Raw genomic sequence first — 25,352 nt, forward strand, 5'->3', positions numbered from 1 at the left:
AATTGAATACCATTGCCACCAAAGTAAAAGTTCCACATGGTTTCCCTTTTATAGGGCGCCATATCATTTGCTTTTCCCCCTTTAAACGAAATTAATTCAATCACTGTTTCATTGACTCGGGATTCACCAAGATTTCCCCTGTGACATTGTTGAACTAAGAGTTGAAGATTTTTATTTATGGACCACTTCTCCAATTTTGCAGTCACGTAGTTGTTTTGTTTTGTTTTCCAATTTGAAATGCTGGCTTATAGAAGATGAAAATGTTTCCTTGTTATAGAGACTAAATGTTCTCTCATTTACTCACTCATTTATTCATTCATTTAACATGTTTGTCAAGTCCTTAAATGTTAAAGCTTTGTGTTCAGTACATATGTTATATTCTTATTTCTATTATTAGATTTGTATTTTTCAGTTTATAGATGTTTACTGAACACTAAACTGTGCTAGGAACTGGGGAAACACAGATAAATGTCACACTCCAGTCCCAAAAGTGTCATAGCTTAGGCAGGTGGCTGGCTGGCAGGTGAGGCAGGTGGCTGGCAGGTGAGCCAGGGTTCTCATTGGTTTGTAAGTGCTGTGACAGAGCCATATCTTGGGGGCACAGCCTAGGAAGGGAGTGAAGTCATCTAGAGGTTGGAAGTTGGTGACGAGCAAGGGGAGTCTTAATAGGTAAAGAGGTGTTCATTGAGGAAAGAAAGAGAGGAAAGGAATTTTGGACAAGAGGGGACTATATGTGAGGGCACTGGGGTGAAACTCAGTTGGGCTAGGGAGCAGGAGGTAAGTGGGTAATGGGAGTCCTTCAAAAGATTGTCAAAATACTAGACTGCCAATAGGCATGAAAGCTGAATCATGAAGAACCACAGATGTCCACTTAAGGCACTCAGGCTTGAGTCTGAAGGTAAGAGGACTTTAAAGCTTTTTATTTTTTTATTTTATTTTATTTTTTTTTAATTTTTTATTTTTTATAAACATATATTTTTATCCCCAGGGGTACAGGTCTGTGAATCACCAGGTTTACACACTTCACAGCACTCACCAAAGCACATACCCTCCCCAATGTCCATAATCCCACCCCCTTCTCCCAAACCCCCTCCCCCTGGCAACCCTCAGTTTGTTTTGTGAGATTAAGAGTCACTTATGGTTTGTCTCCCTCCCAATCCCATCTTGTTTCATTTATTCTTCTTCTACCCACTTAAGCCTCCATGTTGCATCACCACTTCCTCATATCAGGGAGATCATATGATAGTTGTCTTTCTCTGCTTGACTTATTTCGCTAAGCATGATACGCTCTAGTTCCATCCATGTTGTTGCAAATGGCAAGATTTCATTTCTTTTGATGGCTGCATAGTATTCCATTGTGTATATATACCACATCTTCTTGATCCATTCATCTGTTGATGGACATCTAGGTTCTTTCCATAGTTTGGCTATTGTGGACATTGCTGCTATAAACATTCGGGTGCATGTGTCCCTTTGGATCACTACATTTGTATCTTTAGGGTAAATACCCAATAGTGCAATTGCTGGGTCATAGGGCAGCTTTTTAAATATGTAAGTAAAAAGGTTGGAATGATAGACAACTTTGCTTTAGAAGTGATATTAACAACGATAACAAAGTAGCTGACATTTACCAAGAGCTTATTCTGTGTCAGGCACTGTTCTAGCTGGAGGACAGTGACTCTCTTGTGTTTGTTTTAGGGTTGTGATACTGAAGCACAGAGAGATGTCACAATTTAGCCAAGTTCACATAGCTCGCGAGCATTGGAGGTAGTAAGAGTACAGTGCACATAAGAATAGCAGCAAATAATTATGACAACTCCCAATTATGTGTGTGTGTGTGTGTGTGTGTGTGTGTGTGTATGCTTCTCCTTAAGAAAACTGATGGCCAGAGAGTTAGTTCTCCTCCCCCAAAGATTTCACAACCCCTACATGGTACAGAAGGGACTCCAACCCCAGCCCATGTCCCTCCAAAGCTGTCACATACATCCATCTCCTCTCCGACTCCTAACTCATAGTGGTGGAAGAAGATGTGGGAACTAAAGTTTAAGAGATCTTCCTCCTTCCAGTCTGTCTGAGTGACCAACCACCCACTAGCCTAAGTTCCAGACATTTAGCAACTTCCCACCTTGTTCTGTCCCTCTATGTCAGAATTGTTACACAAAATATGTTGCTAGTTCCTTTTAATTGTATACCATTCTATGTTGTCTTGATGGTAGCTCCAGCTTACAAGAGGAAAAGCTGGTGCTCAGCATGTGCACATGTCCTGGGAAGAAAGGCATAAGCCCTGCCAGAAATGTCAGCCGCCATCTTACCTTCGTACCCTCAGCGGCCTTAGGCGGTGATGGTCAGAGCCAGGAGCTGAAAGCAAGATGGCCTCCTCCTCTCCTCTCTGTGCCTTCTCCTTCTCCATCACCCTTACATTATAGGAGGTGGAGGATTTGTGCTTCTGAAGTCTCTTGTCACCCAGGCCTGGGGTCTTCACAGCTGGGTCACTCATTTTCCAACAATAAAACCTCTTCCAACTGGCTCGCTGCTGGTACGACACAGTTTCAGGGGCCTCCAAGCAGCAGTTCCAGAAATATTAATTATGGCTGAACAAGGCGGCTGAGCAGCCTGATTCCAGGCTCCCTGGGTGAGGGATCTGTGGCCCAGCTGTGAAAGCCATTTCCAGGCGACTATCAATTGTGAGGGAATGCCCATCCAGCTGAATTGTAGTGGATCCAAAAACGCTAATTAAGCATGGGGCACTGCTGTAAAGCAGCATCTCGCAGCTTCCCTGGGAACTAACAGCAGAAAGCTCCAGGAACTGGAATTGGGCTTCTGTTGCGATTGTTTTGCTTTTATCTCACATTTGGTATTCAGGGTAAAGCAAGCACTTCTGATGCCTGCCTGCCTTCCTTCTTCCTTCCCTTTCTTTCTCTTGCATTTCTCCCTCTTCCTCCTGCCTTTCTCTTCTCTACTCTCATTTTGTTTCAAGCCATCTGGGAAAGGTGTGTTCTAATGGCATTCGGAGAGCATCTGAAGATCCTTCAGATTTCCTGGAAAAAGTTGGAGATAACAATGGAGCTTCAGTCGAAACCGATCAGAGGCAGTGCTCTGCAGATCCAGGTTCAAGTTCATTTTCTGAGATTGGTCTCTCCCAGATCTAGTGTCAACTTTGAAAAGGAGACCAATCATGCTGGCTTAAGCAGAGGGAATTTGATTGCAAAGTTTCTTTAACCAATCTTTGAAGAGAAGATAATTCCATGTTGGTCCCAGGAAGATTGGAATGTGGTGCACTGGGCCCTCTCCCATCTCTCCTGCAAGGCTGCCACACCTTTTGGGCATGTGTTCCCCAGTGTCTGCTCCACTCTTCTTGCTTCTCTTTATGGACAGACTCTGCTATTCCTCCTAACAGTGGTCTGCATGGGGCTTTGACTGGCAATGTCTGTTTTCCCAACTCAAACATCTCTTCCGTCCAGTCTGGTTTCGTGGTTAAAATCATAGGCTCTAGAGGCAACCTGCCTGTGCTCATCTTGCTTCTGTCGCTTAGCAACTATGTGACCATGAGCAAAGTTCCTTAACTTGTATAGGACTCACTTTGCTTACTTGTAAATGGGAGATGGTAAAAGTACCTAATTACTAGGTTCAAATGAGATGATTCCTTATAAAGACCTGACATGTAGAAAGATGGGCTGTTGGTGGCAAGTGCTCCCTTTTATTCAACTCATGCAGTCTCTGTCTCTTAGCTTCAATTCTTTTTTTTTTTTTTAAGGATTTTATTTATTTATTTGAGACAGAGCGCCAGTGGTGGGAAGGGCAGCAGGAGAGAGAGAGAGAGAGGGAGAGAGAGAGAAAATCCTGAGCAGACTTTCCACCAAGAAAGGATCTCAATGTGGGTCTCGATCCCATGACCCTAAGATCATGACACAAGCTGAAATCAAGAGTCCGACCCTCAACCGAAGGAGCCACTGAGGTGCCCCTCTTAGCTTCAGTTCTTGATGAAGAAATATGATTTGTTCAACTTGGCCTAGGGATTGTATCCTCTTAGGTCAGTTGGGCACAAGACCCAGTGGGAAAACAGGGAAGTTCATAGGGTAATTCTCTAAGAATACTCTAGGTGCTGAGGCAAGGACCAACAATTGATATCAATATACAGTTTTCCTTGTTTTCCACAATTTTGACTTCATTATCTCTTGACTAGCTTTCTTGATTCATTTATTCTCTTATTCACTCAATATTTTCTGAAGAAGAGCAGGAACATAAAGGATCCCAAAAAGGGGAGGAAACCAGAACTATATTTAACTATTAGACACGACTATAGCTGTACCAATTAAAATACTGTTAAAATACTGGGCTATATTTTGTTTTTTGGTTCAGTATACCTACTTCCTGAGTAAGCTATTTCTCTTTCCTCTGCCATGCTGGTACTCCGTCAGGACCACAAAAACCTCCCATGATGTATAACTAAAGGAGTCATGTTTTACAGAGCAGAAGATTCCAAGATATTTTTCCAAAGTTATGGCCAGAATCCACTAGAACAATGGCCTATGAAATGTGAATGTCCAATTTTAGGCTCTTGAGACATCTCTTATGTGTGCAAGTGTTTACTTCCCTATCTCACTAGAAACACTAAATATTATGGACCATTAACATTTCTGGCCACCTGGTAGGCAGAAATATGATATTTCCCTGTTTCATATTGCAGTTCCTGATTACTAATGAGGTTGAACATTTTTGGACATATATATTATAAGCCAACCTTTTCTACATTTTTCTGCTTATATCTCATGCTCATTTTCTTATGGAGCTTCCCCAAAGAGTTTATGAAGGCAGGAGGAGACATTGTAACATTTAGTTACTAGGGTGAAGTAGGATGAACTTTGGAAAGACTGTAGAAGCAGAAGGGAGAAAACTGAAGGAAAACTGTTAGAACACTTCTAAAGTAATTCAGCAAAACAAACAAACAAAAAAAAACCCTTTTTTTGGTTTTGTTTTGTTTTGTTGGAGAATTGATGTAAATGTAGGAAACTTAAATAAATAGAAGTCAACCTGTTTCATAAGAAGACCAGAGACAGATGGAAGCCTTGTTGCTGTTTCAGTGACTAAATGATATCAAGACCATAACTGCAGTGATCTTGGCCTTCTTCTCCTGCTTATTGACTCATGAACACAAGTTCGTTGCTGCAACTCCAGCCATTGCATCTTCATTCTAACAGGAGAAAGGAAGAAGAGAAGCCCGTAGATAGAATGCAAAGGCTTTCCTAGGAATCAAAAAAATGGTGTCCTCTGACACACTTCTGAAAGGTTGCTAGGGAGAGTGAGTTTTGGTTGGGTTAGTGTAGAATGCATAGGGAAGAAAAATGGACACCTTTAAGACAAAGATGGTTTTTAGCATTGGGGATTGGGTGCATTTGTTCATGTAAGGAAATGTAAATGGAAGAATATGTTGATGCATTTCAAGGTCCTTTACATGTGAGTCAATTGGACATATGAATCTTGGGGGAGTTTAGGGGAGCGGTTGAGATTGAAAGATTAGAAATGGGAGCTATAAGAGTGCAGATCAGAGAGTAGGGTACAGAGAAAGGGCAGGGGGTCACATTAAGAAAGTTTTAAATGGTTTTATACCTCTTAAGTTTCTTGAATTAAATTCTCAGTATTGGAAATCAGATTTGAAACTGTACAACTTTATTTTTTTCAGTATCGTCTTGCTTTTTACAGCTTATTAATTTGCAAATAATAGACTCAGACACTTTTGCACTGAGGATAAAACTTTCAGAGCTTAAGAAGCAGCTCTTAGATCAATAGAAGACTCCACTCTCTAGAACTATTTTTTTCTCTCTCACCCGCTCTTCCCTGGTAACTATTCTGATTATGCATTTAAATAAAAGGATAATAAAAAGAATTCCCTGACACATTTAACTGCCTTGAGGGATAAGAATATGCAGGAGTAAGTGATATGTAAAGTGTCTGTTCCTGTGTGGCCGCATGTGTGAAGGTATATGCGGTCACCCTCTGCCAAGCCTTTGTACTGGGCTTCAAAGTCATAATGCGGGAGCTCAAAGGCCTGGGGGAGTGGTGGCATCTTCCTCCTTTTTACTGAAACTCGAGTGTGAAAGTGCTTTGATAGTTGAGTTGGTGTTTAAAAATGTTGGTTCTGGTAATGCGCTCTTCTGGAATGGATTTTCCGTTTCATAATCTCTGATTCAGAATGGAAATAGAAAACTCTATTTACATGAATATTAAAATGGGAAATTTGCTTTTGCTGAATTCTGAATGCTGTGGAGGAAGTATTGAAATTGTAAGCTGTGATGGGACTTTAATAATATAACTTGCTTACAGGTATTGAATATCTACTTTTGTGCTAAACACTTTATTTGAATTATCTCCTGCACTCTCCTAGAAACCCTAGGTAGCAGATATTCTTATAATGCCCATTTAACATGCTAGGAAACTGCCTCATAGAAACATTAAGGGTTGTACTCCCTGTGCTAAAACAGTAATAAATAACAGTCTACTTTGATTTGTTAGGTAGGCGTTGACATAGAACTTCCAAAGATAATAATGAGAGAAACGAGATGTCACTGATGGGATGGATAAGTGGCAACTTGACATGGCTAGCAAAACCCATCAGCTAGATAGCAATATCTAAGTTGCATTTCTGTTATCTAATTGGGTCATGGTTGGTTCCAGACTTCTATGAGGAAAACTAATAAAAACTTCTGGGCTGAGGGTTGGAAGTGGAAAGACACTGTAAATTCGGAAGAGTCTCTCTCTCTCTCTCTCTCTCTCTCTATATATATATATATATATATATATATATAATTTCTAACTTTCCAGTTTTATGACAGAGTCCCACAGGGAGCAAGTAATAATTATTTAAAACTAACACAGTTCCATGTTATATAACACAATTTAAAAACTGTTGCAGAGAGCTTACAGAACTTCCTCGGCAAATCTACAGTAATTATATTTTACGATGTATTTGTAAACTCTAGTAATTACCTACACAAAGACAAGTAAAAGACATATGAGCTATATTATGATAGAAAAACAGGTGTGCCATTGAAATAAGGAAACTATCTGGAAAGTGTTTTAACATCCTTGGAGGAATTCTTTACACAGAGATTCTACTTCAACGCAGGGCAATATTTTAGCCCTCATGTTTTGAACAATTTTCCTAAACAAATAGAATTTCCAGAATGGATTTACAATTTTTTGTTTTCCCTAAGGTAAGTTGGGGGGTATGAGGGGATAGAGAGGAAGGTGGCACATGAAAAAGAAAGAGAAAAAAAAAAAGACAAAGTCTTCATTTTTCCCTCTTTAATTGTGACTCAAAAAAGGTTGAATATGGAACATCTGTGAAGAACTGGTTAGATTTATACCTATATAATCTTGATATTTGAGCCTCTATTTGGGGTTGACAGAAACCCCTCAAAATGCAGGGACTTCCATCTCATTGGGGTTCTATGGTTTCTGTTCCAACCTTTCTGTCTGCCATCTTTTACTGAGACCTTATTATATGCAAAGTGCTGGGGATGGAGTGAAGGAGAGGAAAAAAAGTGTGAGGAGGTGGAGATAGATAAAAAGGGTTAAAGGGGGTACCTGGGTGGCTCAATCAGTTAAGTGTCAGACTCTTGGTTTTGGCTTAGGTCATGATCTCAGGGTCATAAGATTGAGCACTGCTGGGTTCCACACTCAGTAGGGAGTCTGCTTGAGATTTTTTCCCTCTTCCTCTGTCCCTTACCCCACTCTCACACACTCTCTCTCAAATAAATAATCTTTTTTTTTTTTTTTTTTTTTTTTTTTTTAATGGGGCTAAAGTAGACCGAAAAGGAAGGTGTCATTCATTCCACCTGAAGACATGTTGGCAAGCAGATTTCCCAAACTGCTCTGTGGCCTTGTTCTAAAACATCCTGGATGAAATTCTCTTCTATTTGCTTTCCCTGTAAGTTTCTTTTCTTCTTCAGAGCTCTCCAGCTACACATTTCAAGTGCTGGCTAATCAGGTTTCAAATCACATCAGCAAGCTCCCTTAAATCTTGTTTAAAATGGAAGGGGGTGTCCAGACTAATGGAGTGAATGAGTGAAAGTTCATTGAAGCTAATGCTTTTAGTTCTTGCATTCTTTTTACTGGTGTTCAATAATCATCCACAAGTCACAAAGCAAATCCACTTAGGATTTGTATTTAAACTACTTCAGGCACAACTTTCCTATTCTTGGGGAAGGTGTTACCACAGAGGACTCCTCACTGGAACATGTGGGGAGGAGATTGGATTCAGAAAGTACCAATAGACAGAGATTGTCAGTGCAAATGATCGTCATCAACTATCCATAGAATAGCTAATTATGCGCCAAACCCCATGCTGAGCACTGTGAACATCCTCATGACCAAAATGGGCTTGATTGGTTGCTTCATGAAGTCAGTACATGTCTTTCATAATTTCTTCACTGGTTTGGGTTTGCTTGAGGCAAACTGCATGTCCTGTTCCTCTTCACAACACTTAACAATGCCTATCTTTTAGATCCCATGAGGGGAAACAAGTGCTTTCAATAGCTTGTTGACAAGTGGGCACCATTAAGGTTGCTTCTGCAAAACCTATCCTTTACCATAAGTAGATTCAAACTTACCTGCCCAAAGCTTTGGGCAGAATTAAAAAAAAAAAAAAAAAAAAAAAAAGAGAGAGAGAGAGAGAAGAAGAAGAAGGAGAAGGAGAAGAAAGAAGAAGGTGAATTAAAAGGAAGAAAAGACAAATGTCAGCTTTGAGACTTCTTGGTTCCATCTGGAGTTGAAGTTTTTGTGGGTTGGACCTTCCTATCTGGAGCAAGGTGGGTTCTGTGTGCCCTCAACATTATTGCTCTTTCAGTGTTCTGTGAGTTCATTGACTTACTGTAGGGATGAATTAAAGGAAAGAATATAGATTTAGATTCTACTTCTAAAACTCACTTGCTATGTCCTCAGATAAGCTATTTGGGGACATAATTATCTTCCTCTGTTAAATAAGACCTTTGAATTAAGTGATTTAACTCTTGGAATCATGGATGTTTTTAGGAATCTATTTAAAGATGTGAACCCATTACCCAGGAAAAAGAACGAGGTAAAGACACGTGTCTACACACACAAACACACACACACACTCACTTATGATTTTGCACACAATTGCAGGAACTCATGGAGTTCGAATACATTCACAGGAAGCCTGATTAGAAGTTCTTTAATACCCAGTATTGCCTGGGATAGTCACAATTTTTACATTTTCACATTTTTTTCCAGATTTCAAATTGATTCCCAAATCATGAGAAAGCAGCTCTCGAGGTGATAAGAAAAATGCTTTAGTATAATTAGAAATACTCTCCACCAGAGGAAATCTGCAACATTTTGATCAATTAAAGGATTTTGATAAAATGATCAATGATTTTTAATAAAAGTCATCGAAACAAATTGTATTGTTTGATTAAAGGAGCAGTGGTGAGACAGGTGTTTTGTTGACGATGTTCATACATTCTTATTAAGAAGTCATGTTGTCATAGATCAGAAAGAGAACTGCATGGAAGGTTTAAAGAGTAATAGGGAGGTGTGCTTGGGATGGAGAAGAAGTGGACATTTCTCAGAAGAAATGAAAAGGAGGAGAAAGCCTGAATGAAGCACATGCCATGTATTGGATGATACTAAAACAGAATTTTCCAAATCATCTTTAAGATGATTTAGACCCTGAGACAGTGAGGAAAACAAAGTGCTCCACACTAAAATAACTTTGGGAAGTTAGTATATATATTATATACTTGTAGAACACATTTCAGAATACAAATTGGAAACTCTGAGAGTCATTTAGGGAGAAAAATTTACTAATGTTGTTTAAGCCCCATTTTCCATATTTATCAGATAATGGAATACATTTTTTTTTATCCCTTGCATCAGCTATTGAGACGAGTCTTGCTCAACACACTTTCAGAAACACATTTTGAGATGTCCTAGGGAAGAGAAAATTAAGAATTAATTTCGACAACAACAATAACAACAAAATGATGAATTGAGATATCATCCTTTTGGGAAGTAGACCAAACAACGATATGTGGTGTGTGTGGGAAAGTTGACAACATTTTCCTGCTAGAGCAGAGGGGTGAAATAATATAGTTATTCATCTTCCACACTAGGTGTTTACAGAAAAGGCATAGCAGGACTTAAATATAAAGTATATCACATACGAAATGACAGAGCATGTCCCTACAGTGGATGACCTTGGAATGTGAAGATGTTTCTGAATTTTTTTAAGCATTTCTGCGACCAAAAAGACTGAAAAAAGGCACAAAGTCCTAACCATTGTGAACGAGCTACAGTGATGACGCCCCTTGGGAAATCGGATATATTGTCTGGGAAATCTGATATATTGCCAGAGCAGTAGAGCCTGATCTATCAGCTCTGTGAACGATGGAAGACAGCACTGCCTTTTGAACTTGGCCAGGAATTACATAAGGGCGGGCTCTCTGTTGATTCAAGGCATCACAAGACTTCGTGCTGCCTGAGTAGGAGAGGTTTGTTGATAAGTTTCCGCTCTTTGTTTCTGATGACATTTAGGGAGAGGCTGCCACACAGATATTAGTAGCTGATGTAATAATAATACTGTTGATAGGTATCATTTCTTGCACTCTTAGTACATGTGGAACACTGGCGTGCAAGTTGATTATCTCATTTTATCTTTATTGTTTTTATGGGTCGGGTTCCATTGTCTCTGTTTCATAGAGGAGAATACTGAAGCTTAAAGAATAGAAATGCTTGCTCAAGACCAATGGTTGAGAGAGCCACAACTGAACCTACTCTTTTAACTCTTGCTTTGGAGTAGACGGGAGTTCCAAGAATGGTGATTTTGTGTTTAGCTCAGTGATCATGGAGATCTTTGATTACAGAAGGATGTCACTCTAACCTGGAATATATATATTATATAATAATATAAGGGAACAATATCCTTCATGAAGACTGTTTGAAGTTTCTTTTACCCTTGTGTTAGCTCCAGTGCAAATATATTTTATCCTATATATATATATATATATATATTATATATATATATATATATTATATATATATATTATATAATATATAATATATATAACCTGGAGTATATAGCATGCACTTTATGGCCTTGAGGAAATCTAATGTGAACTTGGTTGCTATGAGACCAAGTCATCGGTGAAGAAATCAGTCATAGGACTGAGGCTGAAGACATGCTGTTTCTAGAGATTTTGTGGAGCATTTGGAGAAGTGAAGAAAGGAGGTCCCAGGAAACATCTGGCTAATCAGAAGATTGATACACTGATACTGTAGGTGTTTCAGAGAAAATGAAGAAATCTGCCTCATTTTCTACTGGGAAAAGACCATCAGAGTCAAGTCTGTGTTACTCCTCATTGTGGATTGGGAGGTGAGGACATCAAAGATAAATAAGACCTTCACAATCTCACAAGTGATTGGACCGGCAGTATAGGTGGAGCCAAGAGACTTTTGGTTCAAAAGAGCCATCTTCTTTGTAGGAGTCTGGAATCGGTGCAAAGGGTTTTAGCTTTTTCTTCTTCTCTGACACTAGATCAGACCATACCACAATAGCAGAAATAGACTGCAGGATGTGTTTGACAATTTAGATACAAACATGCAGTTCATTTAATTTACTAAGGATGCTCTATGGGATGAAGTGATGCTGTGTTGAATCTTTGACTTGGGTTTTTCTAAGGCCTCCCAGATAAAAATGTTTATTGGCCGACCCTAAGGGCACCATTTATAATCCATTCAATGTACAAGGTGGCTCTGGTCCTGACATGGTCAGAACACCATTCTGGAATGGAATAGGACAGAGGAAAGATGAGTTATTTCCTTCTTCTTATGGCTTTTATCTGGCCACAGAGAGGACTGGGTAGCAGCTGCAGAGTAATTTTCAAAATTCTGTAACATCTCAAATGATTTTGATACCCTTTTTGGGATGAGGTGAGAGGAGAGAAGCAATATTTAATTGCTTAAGTCCTTCTGTATTTTTTATCATATGGTATGATGGGATGAGACAAAAATTCAGCCCCATTAGTACAGCATGTGGTTAGATTATTATATTTTACAAATGTCCCCACCAGAAACCAGAACGTTGGGGAAAAAAAAAATAGGGTCTAGCCCAGAGAACTTTGATATCAATTTGTTTTTGGATAAAATGTATATGTGTAGGAAAGAAACCACTAAAAAAATTAGACAGCTCCTGTCTGGATGGGCAAAGTTTTATGCACTATATACTTTCTCTGAGAAGCTGCTGCTTAGAGAAAAACCAGAACTCTTTGAGAAACATTTAAAAGACGACTTGATTTGAGTCCGCTCTGGTCTCTTTTCCCAGATTGATACATGTGGCCTCCTACATTTAAAATGAAAAGTACTCAGACAATCCTAATCACGTTGTCAGTCAGCCAGTCATCTGCTGAAAGGGGCTCCTTCACCTTTAAGGATGCATGTACAATAGTGATATGTAAGCAGCTCAAAGACTCAATACCCCTTTTTTCTGCAAAGCAAGGCTGGGTTAGGAAAAAATCAATATGTTGGAAGTAAAGGTCAGACTAGGAAAAGTGACATGAAACAGAACTAAGGGAACAATATCCTTCATGAAGACTGTTTGAAGTTTCTTTTACCCTTGTGTTAGCTCCAGTGCAAATATATTTTATCCTAGAACAGAAGGCTGTATTCTTGAGGAAAAGTCATATTTTAAATATTTATCTATTTGACAGCATCCTTATTGAATATTATCTTTGTCCTATTGACTAATACTCAAAAAGAATAGGATATACTTGAAAGTGTCCGTTGCATGTGAATTGGAGTTGCCAGATTTTTTTTTTTTTTTCCTTGTAGGGAATGGGATTCGAACACACATATGCATTTGCCTACCGTTTTGAACAGTTCTCAATTTACTTTTTCAAGTGGGCCAGATGTACTACTATAGTCCTTAAAAGGGTCAAGACCATCTCCTTATTTCCCCACTCTCTGTACTTATTGCTTGGGTATAGCTTTAAAGTAGCCCATGAACCCTTTTCACTCTTGCAACACATTTACCCACAATTAACAATCAAGCCGTCTTCCCTTCATTCAGGCAGCCATTCTCCCCGGCCTCATTTTCCCTGCCTCTCTCTTGATCCACCATTGTGCCGAGAGCTGTTTGTGCCATCTCAATCCGCCCCCCTCACCAGCCGCACAAGGATTGTGGGGGGAAGAAAGCGTCCAGCATTCAGATGCTGAATAGCAAATTGCTCTTGAGTGTCCTTGCTTCCCCCGACTCCCCCCCCTTCCCCGGGAAGGACAAGGGGGGCGCTGAAAGCAACCATACATTTTGTTCAGTGCTCTTGAAAACAAGCGTTTCACACCTGAAGCCTTTCACGGCAGCCCAGAAGCACCCCTTCAAACCACTTAATTGCCAATTGCTTCAGAGCTCCTTGTAAAAGTCCATTATGTCGGCCAGCTCCATGGCGGAGACAAAGTATGCGAAATGAAAAAGTCCTCCTTCTTCCAGGGCCCATGCGGCATTAAATATCCCCAGATCACTGGTTTTCTTGTTGTTAACAGGACGTGATTGGCTCCCGTTGGAGGTATGCACAGAAACCTTCTAGCATTATTTGAAAATGAAAGGCGCAATTTTCCTTGCTTTCTTTTTCAAAATAAGATAAAAATAAAGAGGTACCAGACATACCCAAGAAAAGGATCTTCACTCATTCGTTTTGTAGCGCTGGGAGTTGGGTTGGGGGGTGGGGGGATGGGCTGGGATGAGAAACACCTAGAATTACACACCTAGCAAGATGGAGTCGCCCTTCAGTTTGGGTTTTTCATTAGGCTGGAAAGATTAAAGTGTGTGCAAATTCTCGAAGTTAAGAGGCTCTATCCTTGAAGTCCAAAGAAACTCACAATAAGATATTCCACGAGAAAAGAATGCTCACCTTGAATACAATGGAGCTGAATGTTTATTCACTGGAGAGCTTTTTCCAAGTTGCAGCTGTGGAAATTGATTTTCCAATGACTTAGTTCTTTTGGAGGCCTCTCTGCATCTCCTACCCCAAGTCTTTATACCATAATTAGCAATCAATTTGATGAGGAACCACACCTGGGAAGCATCTGAGACATGAATGAAATGTTTGTGGAGAAATACATTTCTTGCTGTCAATATTTCTCATTCTGAGGGGAGTAGGGTTGTCCATGTGGGGGAGACATCTTAATAAAATATGATGGAGGCAGAGAGCCAACAAGGCTGATGGAGGAGGCAGGGGGTCAATTTATCAGGACAGTTCAAGATATGTGCTTTTTAGTAGACATTCTGGGTTCCTTGACCCCATGGTTCTCCTGACACTTTGAAAACCAGGGACCAGATTCTGGAGGAGTTTGAGTAACATGGAAGCCTGTCTTCTGGTATCTAGGATGTTTGTGTGTGTGTGTGTGTGTGTGTGTGTGTGTGTGTGTGTGTGTTTTAAATGCAATTGTGTTCCTTTGCTTCCAAAAGGGAGCCATTTAATCTGATACTTTTGATCTGAATTTCCTTATAGAGTTCAGCACTTTCCTCCCTGTAAAGAGCCAAAGGGAGAGTGAAGTTACCGAGGAGGAGGAAGTATGACTTAATTCTAAAAAAAAAAAAAATTTGTGTAAATTTGTGTTTCTATTTTGAGCCAAACAACTACCCTGACTGTGCTGAAGGATGTGTTGTCTTTCTTATCACATATAAACTTCCTTTGAATGAATGAACTTCATTCTACTGAATAAACTTTCCCTGGATAGCACGATTCTTCTGTTGTCCTCATTGGTCCTGATGTACAGGTTGGGATTGCCCTACGACTCATACCTGCCACTTCTTGTCAAAATATCAGTCTAAGCTTGCTCTTGTGACTTTTGTGGCTAAATCACCAGTCTTTCCCCGTTCCTGCCATGATGTGCCTTTAATTGTGTAGGCCATGGTCTACAATATGTAGTGACCATGCCCTGTTTCAACTTGCAGGGGTGTAGGACCCAGAGGAATGAAAAATACATTTTTGAAGTGGGGGATGCATCCCTGCTGGTCTCTCTATATCCAAGGAATTTTAAAAATTAATTGTAAATTATTTAATAAATTTACAGTATCCTATTAGCTTCAGATATACAATAGAGTGATTCAACAATTCTCGGTATTACTCAGTGCTCATGATGGTAGATGTACTCTTAATCCCCTTCATCTATGTCGCTCACCCGTCTCCCTTCTGGCAACCATCAATTTGCTGTCTTTCTTTAAGTCCATTTTTTGGGTTGTCTCTCTATTTGTTTGTTTTATTTCTTAAATTCCACATATGAATGAAATCATATGGTATTTGTCTTTCTCTGATTTATCTCACTTAGCACAATACTCTCTAGGTCCTTCGATGTTACTGCAATGGCAAGATCTCATTCTTTTTATGGCAGAGTGATATTCCATTGTGTTTAAATACCACATTTTGATGCATTCATCTACGGATGGACACTAATTATTATTATTATTATTTTTAATCTGACAGGCAGAGATCACAAGTAGGCAGAGAGAGAGGAGGAAGCAGGCTCAGAGCAGCGAGCCAGATGCGGGATCATGACCTGAGCCGAAGGCAGAGGCTTTAACCCACTGAGCCACCCAGGTGCCCGGACAATAATTATTTGTTTCAACAAATAATCTGATTGAAAATGGGTAGAGGACTTGCAAAGACAGTTTTCCAAAGAAGACATACGGACACCTAACAGACACATGAAAGGACGTTTAGCATCATTCGTCATCAGGAAAACACAAATCAAAACCACAATGAGATGATTACTTTATACCCGTCAGAATGGCTAGAATCAAAAAGACAAGAAGAAATAAGTGTTGGTGAGGACATGAAGAAAAAAGGAACCCTTGTGCCCTGTTGGTGGGAATGCAAATGGGTGCAGCCACTGTGGAAAACTGTATGGTGGTTCCTCAAAATATTAAAAGTAGAAATATAATATGATCCAGAAATTCCACTTCTGGGTATTTACCTAAGGAAAATGAAAACACCAATTCAAAAAGATACGTAACGGCAGAATTACTTACAAAAGCCAAGATATGGAAGCTTATCTAAGGATCTTTCGGTTGGAAGGCTCATCCCAGAGCTCCTAGATCTCCTTTTCCAAGAAAGATTCCCCCACTATTGTGTCTTATCAGGGGTCATAGATATAACCTATAAACAGCAAGAATGATTTTCATCCAAGGTATTTCTTTAGTTTTCTCTCTTTCTGCTCTTCCTTATGGCTTCCTTTTGTGTTTTTGTTTACTTGTTTGGTTTGCTTCTTTTCTCAATCTCCTAGCAGGTTATTCTGCAGAAAAGTTTCCAACAGATCAATTTATTCTCTTAACCATCTAGCAGATCTTCTTATGGTGTAGGATGTATGTACATTAGAATCTGTGATGATGTTAATGCCAGTATGAACACTGTATGCACCAAAGTAGTGAAAGGGAGGAAAGCAACATTTTCCCCCTCCCCAACCAAAGCCCATAAATAAGGGAATCTGGATAAGATACTTTTTAGTCCAGAAAGCCTCAGGACAATACCTAAGCATAGCAAGGTCAGCAGACCAAGGTCTATGTGCCAAATCTGGGCTGCTATTTATTTTTGTAAATAAAACACCATGGGAATATAGCCACACCCCTAAGTTTATATATATATTGTCTCTGGCTGCATTCACTTCAGAGATGAACAATGGCAACAGAAACCATCTGGCCCCCAAATCCCAAAATACGCACTCTCTGGCCTTTTTGCAGAAAATGTTTGCTAACCCCTACAATAAAGAAAAGGAACTGCTGAGATCTCTTATAATACATTCCACACAGGAGGACATGAAACATTTGCTGAAGACTTAATCAGATACACTTTTGTTGGGAGTCTGATCTTTATGGGCCGGAAGGAAAGCACTGAGATAAACCACATAAGCATGGATGATGCATGTTTAATGAAATTTTATTTAATTAAGGACTGTTTGCATGTCAGTCTCTCCTGGTAGATGACGATCCGTGAAGACAAGCACATCCTCTTATTTGTAACCTGTGACCATGTCTGTCAAACACTTGCCACTCAATATATGTCGGTCACATGGGCATTTTTTTGAATGAATGTTCTTTGTGATTAAAACAAAAACAAAAACAAAAACAAAACAACTCCTAAACCTCTAGGCCCAGCTCTTTGGAAATGCAGATCATGAAGCAATGAAATAATTCACTGGTAGTTATTTTTGAGGTGTGCCCCTTAGGTCACTCTATTCTGGACATTGCAGAGGGATTTTGATTTCTGAGTGAACAATTGCTTGCTTTTGAAATGCATTTTCTTCTTCCCCTTGTCTTCATTTTATTCCACTTACTCCAACTTTCTGGCACTTTTTGAAAAGAAAGTTGATGATTTCTCTTAAGGACTAGGTTTTCTATAATTGCTTTCACAACAAAAACACCTTTTTATTATTCCGCAAACAATCTATTTCCCATGATAGAGCCCTGCTTCCTCGTAGTCAACGTATTCAATAAGACAGCTGCTTTTTCTGTGATCCCTTGGCACAGGTGTGCCAAACTCCATTGCCACTTACCTGGTAACATTTGTCGACAAATAGTGGCATATTTAATCAAGTCTTGCCAATACCTCCTGGTGCCAGATTTGTAATCTTGCGTTTTTGGGGGGCTACTCTGGCCATTTCCAGAAAGAGACAATAGAGAAGTTTTCCTTTTTGAGAAAGAACAACTGTTTATTGGCAGAAAGAGAGTGGCTGAATTAACTCCCCTTGGCAGAAAGGAGTTCATACCTCTGGGAAATTTTAAACCAAAGAAGTTTCCATCTGCTGAGCATTGTTTGCTCCTCTATCTGTAGCCCAGAGAAAGTCGCCCACATAAAGGCTAGATTACAATGTGCTTTCACACACACACTATGGTTTTGGTCAATGCTCGGAGTTCAGCTATGCAAAGAAGACGACCTAATAATTTTGAATGTTCTGCAGTCTACATGTTAATATTTAATTTAATATTCAGGTATGTATGTTACTTAATTTAGTATTAATGATTGTCCTAGTAGGATTGATTATATATTCTATCTACTTTGCACTTAATAAAATCTGGGTTAGTATGAAGCTTCAACATGTGGTCATTACTTGTGCTTCAAAACATCGATGCCACATAGACTTTACTCTTTGTTCTCTGATCACTTCATTGTAATAATAACAGTAACAACAAGGATGATAATAATGATTGGTTACAATCCATCAACCACTCACTATGCTCTGATATGTTATATGGATTAGTTTATTTATTTCACTGGGAACCCTTTGAGTATACGGTATTATTATACCTCTTACCTGAGAGGGAAACTGAGGGTTAGGAATTTCAAATAACCACTTATAGTTTTACATTAGACCAGCATCAGAGGAGACATGTAAACATAAACTCTTGGGTAGGAGATACTGAACCTAGATCCTTCATCGCTATACCCAGAGTATAGGCTATATAGGATCCCTGAATGAGCTCATCCACACCCCTGGCTTCAGCCTTAAAGTATATTGATGATATTTCATCCATGTCATTGCCTAGAATGTTCTGCTAAGGACAATCATATTATCTATGCAGATGAAGAGGCGTGTCTACTCATGCTCAAATTTGAACTTGTCATCTTCTCCTCAAACATACTTCTTTATTTTATTAGGATGATCGTTGACATCTTCCATCTAACTGCCCCAGTGTGAAGGCCAGAGGCTCTCTCAGTCCCAGCTCTCCCACTCTCTCTGAAAGATCGCCAATCATACCATCAAGCCTTCTTTATTTCTTCTTGAATCCGTCTCTCCCTCTTGTCTCCATTGCCCACACCTTAAGTCCCAGTTCATCCCTGCTTGGTGCCTGCCATCATTTTCTACAGGGCTCCTGTCTCCAGCCTGGGTATCTGGAAATCCAGTATCTGCACTGGAAGTGAAGTGATTTGTCTAATGATGATTCTGACTCCATTACCTGCTGTTGAGAGTTGTTCAGTGGCTCCCACTGTCTGAAGATCTTCTGAACCCAACACACAAGGCCCATTATAATCTGGAACCTCTTCACTGGTCCTCTTCACTATAGATCTTCTTGTGTCTTCCCCATGCTAGACAGGAGGCCTCTCTGAGACAGCAGCCTCGCACTGCTGAGCACCCAGACTGGGGCCTGGCATACAGCTGGTGCTTAATAAGTGGTTGTTGAATGAATGAGCATGTTCTTAGTCAAAAGATTCCATCAAGAATGGTTACAACTTCATATTTAAGGTCTGTAGTATGGAAGACATGTTGAGCTAATTTTGGTTTCATGAACCAGATAGAAAATTTCTGTAGGCCTGTTATTTCCCCTCCTCCCTCCTTCCCCTCCCTTCCTTCTTTCCTTCCTCCCTCTCTCATCCCTCCCTCTCTGTTCCTCTCTCTCTCTCTTCTCTCTTTCTCTCTCTCTTTCCTTCCTTCCTTAGCTTACATTTATTGCATACTCACGACTGGCTAGTGGAAGATGGAGAGTAGGAACATGGAACACATAATGAGATAATATATGCCAAAATCCTTTGAAAAGTATAAAATGTCATAGAAATGTCAGAGTGGGTAATGAGGATGATGACGTAATCCTAGCCTCTTGGTTGCAGGTCTATTATTTTCCAAAATTGTTTGCAAGTTAACAAGCCATTAATCCAAATCTCCATGTCCTTGCTTACTTTCCCTGACCCATTCTTCTGGGACTGAGTAGGTGATCACTCACAGAACATTAAGTTAAATCCATTTGAAGGCAAATGCCTGACTTTGAAGCAAAATATCCTTTTTTATTACTTAAACCAAAGCCAAGATGTTTTTATTGTTGTTTGTTAAAGTAGTTGTGTATCATCCCTGCTCTGCAGCTATGAAGGTTGCTTATTCACAGGCAGGATTTGGCAGTAAGTGTAGAGAATGGCTTTGGCAGACGTAACTGAACGGACTTCAACTTGAGTACTGGCTGCTTCTCACATAGAAATTCCCAAAACTATTCTTAACAGGCCTCACAAATCTAACAGTAAAATGATTAGCTGATGAGAAACATCTGCCTTAGGGCCTAGTGAAGATTCCATAGAAAGTTCTACTTTCTACCCTGCAACTTTATATGGGTTTCCCCTACTAACTTTTGTCATGGGGAAAACCCTTGAAACAGTCCCTCCCAGTTTCATCATTACATAACGTCTCTGTTAGCAGAACCAGTTAGATTGTCTTGCTGTTGGAAAGAACAGAAAGGTTATTGAAGGTGATGGCATTAACCCCTACTCCATTATTGCTATAGGATGTGCAATTTTGGGTCTCATTAGGAGTCAACATAGAGAATGACAAAAGAGAACCTGTATTCATTGCAATACTATTTAAATATTTATAGACATTTATTTAAAGAAATATGAACACAGTATATTTGATAATTTTAGAATTTCTTCTGAACTGAAGAGAGGAAAGGGATTTTTTTTTTTAAGTATAGTTGACCTACTATAAAGTATAGTTGACCTATAGTTGACCTAGTGTTATATTAGTTTCAAGTGTGCAATGCAGTGATTTGACAATTCTATACACTGCACAGTGCTGGCCATGATAAGTGTCCTTGCCATCTGTTACCATACAAACTTATCACGATATGATTGACTATACTCCTGATGCTGTACTTCTCAGCCCTGCGACTTATTTACTGTATAATTGTGGAAGAAAAGAAACTCAGCTCACTAACTCAGCAGTATATCCAGTCCAAACCAAGACCACACACATAGACATTAAAGAAGATGAACAAAAATCAACCAATATAAAAACCAACCACGACTGGACAGAAGAGAAAAGAATGGCCAAATCATTGATAAGTGTTCAATTCAGACATTAACTTCAAATTTAGGATCCACGTTTTCCAGCTAAAATGGAAGATTTTGATTTCACAAGGAATGAAGAATGAGGAGCTATTAATGAAGAAAGACAAACTCTACAGGTAAGGGAGCTGTAGTTATATTTCTAACACCTATTGAAGAAGCCCCATGTTATACTACATCTTGCAGAAAGGAATGCTTCTTTCTGGTGATGCATATTCTACACCCCCGCTCTCTTGGTAGGAAAAATCTAATTTTAATGTGTGCTTAGGCATGTGGTGTTTATGGGAAAAGTTGTGTGTGTGGGTGTGCACTTAGCTACTCAGGAGGGATCTGAAGTATGATTCAAATTTCAGAAGGTTTTCCTACTTCTGAATATCAAGGAACCAAAACAGGCAAGTAGATGAATTTACTTACAAGCCAAGAAAAGCAACAAGGCATTTTCATATCACAAAAGTAGGGTAAATTTTTGCCATGAATTATTTAAGAAATACTTTCCATCCCCTGAACAGATGATCTAGTTCCTGTCCTAAATTAGCAGTTTCCTTTTAAAGACTAGATGAAGGGTATTTTGATTCAAGACAAATGAAAACCAATCAGTAAATTTTCAATCTGACAACTCTGCCATCTTTAACATCAGAAAAACTGGTACAATATTTTTTAAATTTTTTATTTTAATTTTTTATTTATTTTTAATTTTAAATTTTACTTTACTTTTAATATTTAATAAGTTATACTGTTCAGGTATGGTACTATACCTAATCATGTACAAAACCTAGGTTTTATAACTTAATCTTAAGTTTCTAAAACTACACAAAAGGGATAAACATATACATTTTCAGAACCATATTGTCATCATTTACTATTTATACAGTCCTGGTTTCTGTTGAATTTTGGAAAATGTGAGATCTCTGTCTGCTAATGAATTAAGAGTCCAAAATAACTGCAGGACAGCATCCTTTGGAGGCCAATTTCATGATCCTTCCTGGCCTCTGAATGTTGACCTGTTGCCCTGAGATGAATGAGTTGACAGGAGAAAGAGAAGGAAGAAAGAATCCAGCCCTGTACAGAGTCATGGCCTCAATTCTTGGTTTTGCTAGTTGGCGTAGGGAGTGGGAATTTCTTCTATGCCTTGATGTTTGTAATAGAAATCCCTGGGGTAGAATATAGACATGCAAAAGCTCAGATAAAAGCTATATGAGAGTTGCTTCATAAGTTTTGGTGCCCACTGGTACTTTTTTCCCAGTCCAGAGAATGGATAATTATCTTGGTTCATGGTGGGTGGTATCTCACTGCCAAATTGTTCTCTTGAGAGTGCAACAGCCTCAGGTTTTGCAGCTAATGGTCTGAAATTTTTGGACTAATTGATTTAGATTTGTAATACTTCTTTGTTTCATGTAAAAACTCTTGGTCTTAACACTGAAGGGCCATTGTAGCCTTGCAGCTTTAAATTTTTGGTCTAATTGAATTAGATTTGTAATACTTCTTTGTTTTATGTGGAAACTTGTTATTACCATTGAAAGACCACTGTAGCTTTGCAGATCTCCCCGGGGAAGCTTATCTCTTTGTTCTGCAAAGCTTCCTGAAAGACAGTAAGCTTCAGGAGGGCAGGAAGCAGGCCCTCTTTCCTAGCCTTCTCTCCTTCTGTCATGATAGAGCACAGTTATCTGCCTCAGAACATTTCAATAAGGCTTTGCTGAACTGAATCCTGTCCAGCAATTAGACATGAGAAACTGTCTGTCCGAGTGGAGAGAAAAGTAGAAATAGTACTCTGGCAACCATTGTTCGGGTTCTGTCTTTGCTGTTTATTGGTGATGTGATCTTGAGTAAATTATTTAATCTATCTTCAGCTTCATCTTTTTTCTTTTCCTTTGTGTGGGTGTGTGTGCACTGTGCCTATAAAATAGGAGTACCAGAAGATACCGACACTGGAGATAGAGTTATCATGGCAATCAAGGGAGAAAATGTATGTGTGAAAAAAAAAGGTGTTCTATATATAAGACATACTAGGCTGTAGAAATCTAAAGTATAATTAGAACTACCCATTATCGTGGCAAAGTATTGAATTCCAGTGTTCTAGCTGATTCTCTGATAGGGATTGGGGATCCTGAGTCAGGCACCTCCCCTGACTCCGTGCTGCCCCAGAACTCATTTGTCTCATTGATGCTTAACTGGCTTCTCTCCAAGATTTCTTCCAGATGTAAATATCTTTTTTTCAAGCCCCAATTCCCTGATTTGTATAAAGGAGAGAAGGCTAGGAAAGAGGGCCTGCTTCCTGCCCTCCTGAAGCTTACTGTCTTTCAGGAAGCTTTGCAGAACAAAGAGATAAGCTTCCCCGGGGAGATCTGCAAAGCTACAGTGGTCTTTCAATGGTAATAACAAGTTTCCACATAAAACAAAGATATCTCAATGAGAGATATCCATTGCATTATATCTTTGTATGTTATTCAATATTTTAATTTATCCAAAAAAATAAAGGTCCAGATACATACAAAGTAAACAGAAGAGGTTGCCCTGTCATTGGAATTCTAGGCATTTGTATTTTATTCCAGAGAATCTTCTGCTTTCTGGACTCATCCTGCAGAGATTCACCTCTAAGGAACTAAAACTCCGCACGGTCCAGATAATCACGCCACTGGGGGTGATGTGGTAGTGGTATGGCAGAGGGGATCGACTTTGATAACGAAAGTTTCTTAGGGAGATCATTTTTATGAATGTTTCATTGTCAAGATGGGAGAGTTCTGCTTCTCTTTCAACACTCAGCTCAAGTGACTCATTCTCCAAGAGGTTTCCCCTGACACTCTCTTTCATAGGCAGGTGAAGGGACCACTGCCCACTTTGTGTGCCCATTCTGTGCTCAGCAGAAATGTCTCTCACACCTCACCCAGCCATTCCCTGCACCACTTGACTTCCATGCGTCCTTCCCTTTACCTGACTTGCCCTTTAAGACAAGACCGCATTCGTGGATAGCATTTGGTTGACTTAATGAGTTTAGCTGGTTAAATGAATGGAGAACACAAAAACAAAATGACGTCCGGGGTAAGAAGGATGAGCAAAGAAGGAGTAACTGTGCTGAATTAGCTGAAGAGAATTGTAAAAGCAAGTTTTGGAGACGCTATAGAAAAAGCTGTGTATTGTATGACCTCATGAAAGCTACACTGGGGATGAGTATCCCTGGGCAGGCCAAAATGCCTAATGTCACCTAATCAATACCAAGCAGGCTTCCAATGCCAAATTTGAAATTTTGACTTGATAATTGTCAAATTATCAATTTGGTGGGACAAGATGATTTATGCTGTTTAATGTATACTCCTATCCTGGGAGAGGACAAAAGACACAAGTGTGATGTGGAAATTTATGAATCTGAGCAGGGCATAAAAGGTGGCCTCAGAGATCAGTTCACACTGCAGGTTAAGCAGCAGGACTGTGGGTTGTGACAGAACTTGTTTGGGCCCCAGTCTCCTCTGGCTGGGAGGCTTATGACAACTTCCTTTACTTAAACACCCTTAGCTTTATTTTCCTAATTTTAAAATGAGGTTGACAATAAAGGTCACTCCCTCAAAGCACTCTGAAGTTTGAATACAAAGGTCCATTTAAAGCACACAGACATCACCTGGTCAATACTTCATTTTTGTGCATTGGAAACATTGAAAACTTTGCAAGAACAGGATGAAATCATTATGCCTTGAGCCCTTGGACACCTGCTGGTGGGAACTTGAATCATGAAAAGTTGATTTTCTTTCTCTATTTATTCAGAATATTTATTGAGTGTTTCAAAGCAGTGGGCTAGGTTCTAGGAGTGATATAAGCACATTATGTATAAGTTTCCATCCCTGGGTTTCAGTGTCTTGCAAATGAATAAAGATAAGACATGTATATAAAACAGTGAAATTGGAAAAACAAAAACAAAACCCACCTTATATAATAAGCATAGAAGCAGGAAAAAAAAAAAAAAAAAAGAGGGTGGGCTCTGATGGGAGAGATCAGAGAGTGAAATTTAAGTCCCCAAATCTTATTCATTTTCTAGGCTTGGGTTAGTCTTAATAACTTTCTGGCTTTTGGGTTCCTCACCTGGAATGTGAGAATGTTGGTTTCTCCGATCTCAAGATTGCTGTTGGACCTGAGGATTCCAAGCTCAGTAGGGTCATTGCTGGCATTCTGACTAGTAGTAAAGGTTTGACTTTTCAAGCACTCGGGGAATGATTTGTATAGAGTGGACACATTTTGGCCCGGTCCTGAAGGATGAGTGAGATTTCCCTGAGCAGAGAAGGTAGGAGGGTGGCCTTAGAAAACGTGGAGCAAAAGTCCAGACATGGACTGTGACAGGATTTTCTATGAAAATCCTGGATTTTCTATGAAACTAGACTTGGAGGACTGGTCAAATAATTCAGTTTCAGATTTAAGTAAGTTTTTTCTTTTTTTAAAAGATTTTATTTATGTATTTGAGATAGAGAGACAGATAGTGAGAGAGCACAAGCAGGGAGGAGGGGGAGAGGCAGGCTCCCCACTGAGCAGAGAGCC

This window comes from Mustela putorius, unplaced genomic scaffold, assembly GCF_011764305.1.
Source record: "Mustela putorius furo isolate JIRA1106 unplaced genomic scaffold, ASM1176430v1.1 tig00003972_pilon_pilon_pilon, whole genome shotgun sequence".
Taxonomy (NCBI): domain Eukaryota; kingdom Metazoa; phylum Chordata; class Mammalia; order Carnivora; family Mustelidae; genus Mustela; species Mustela putorius.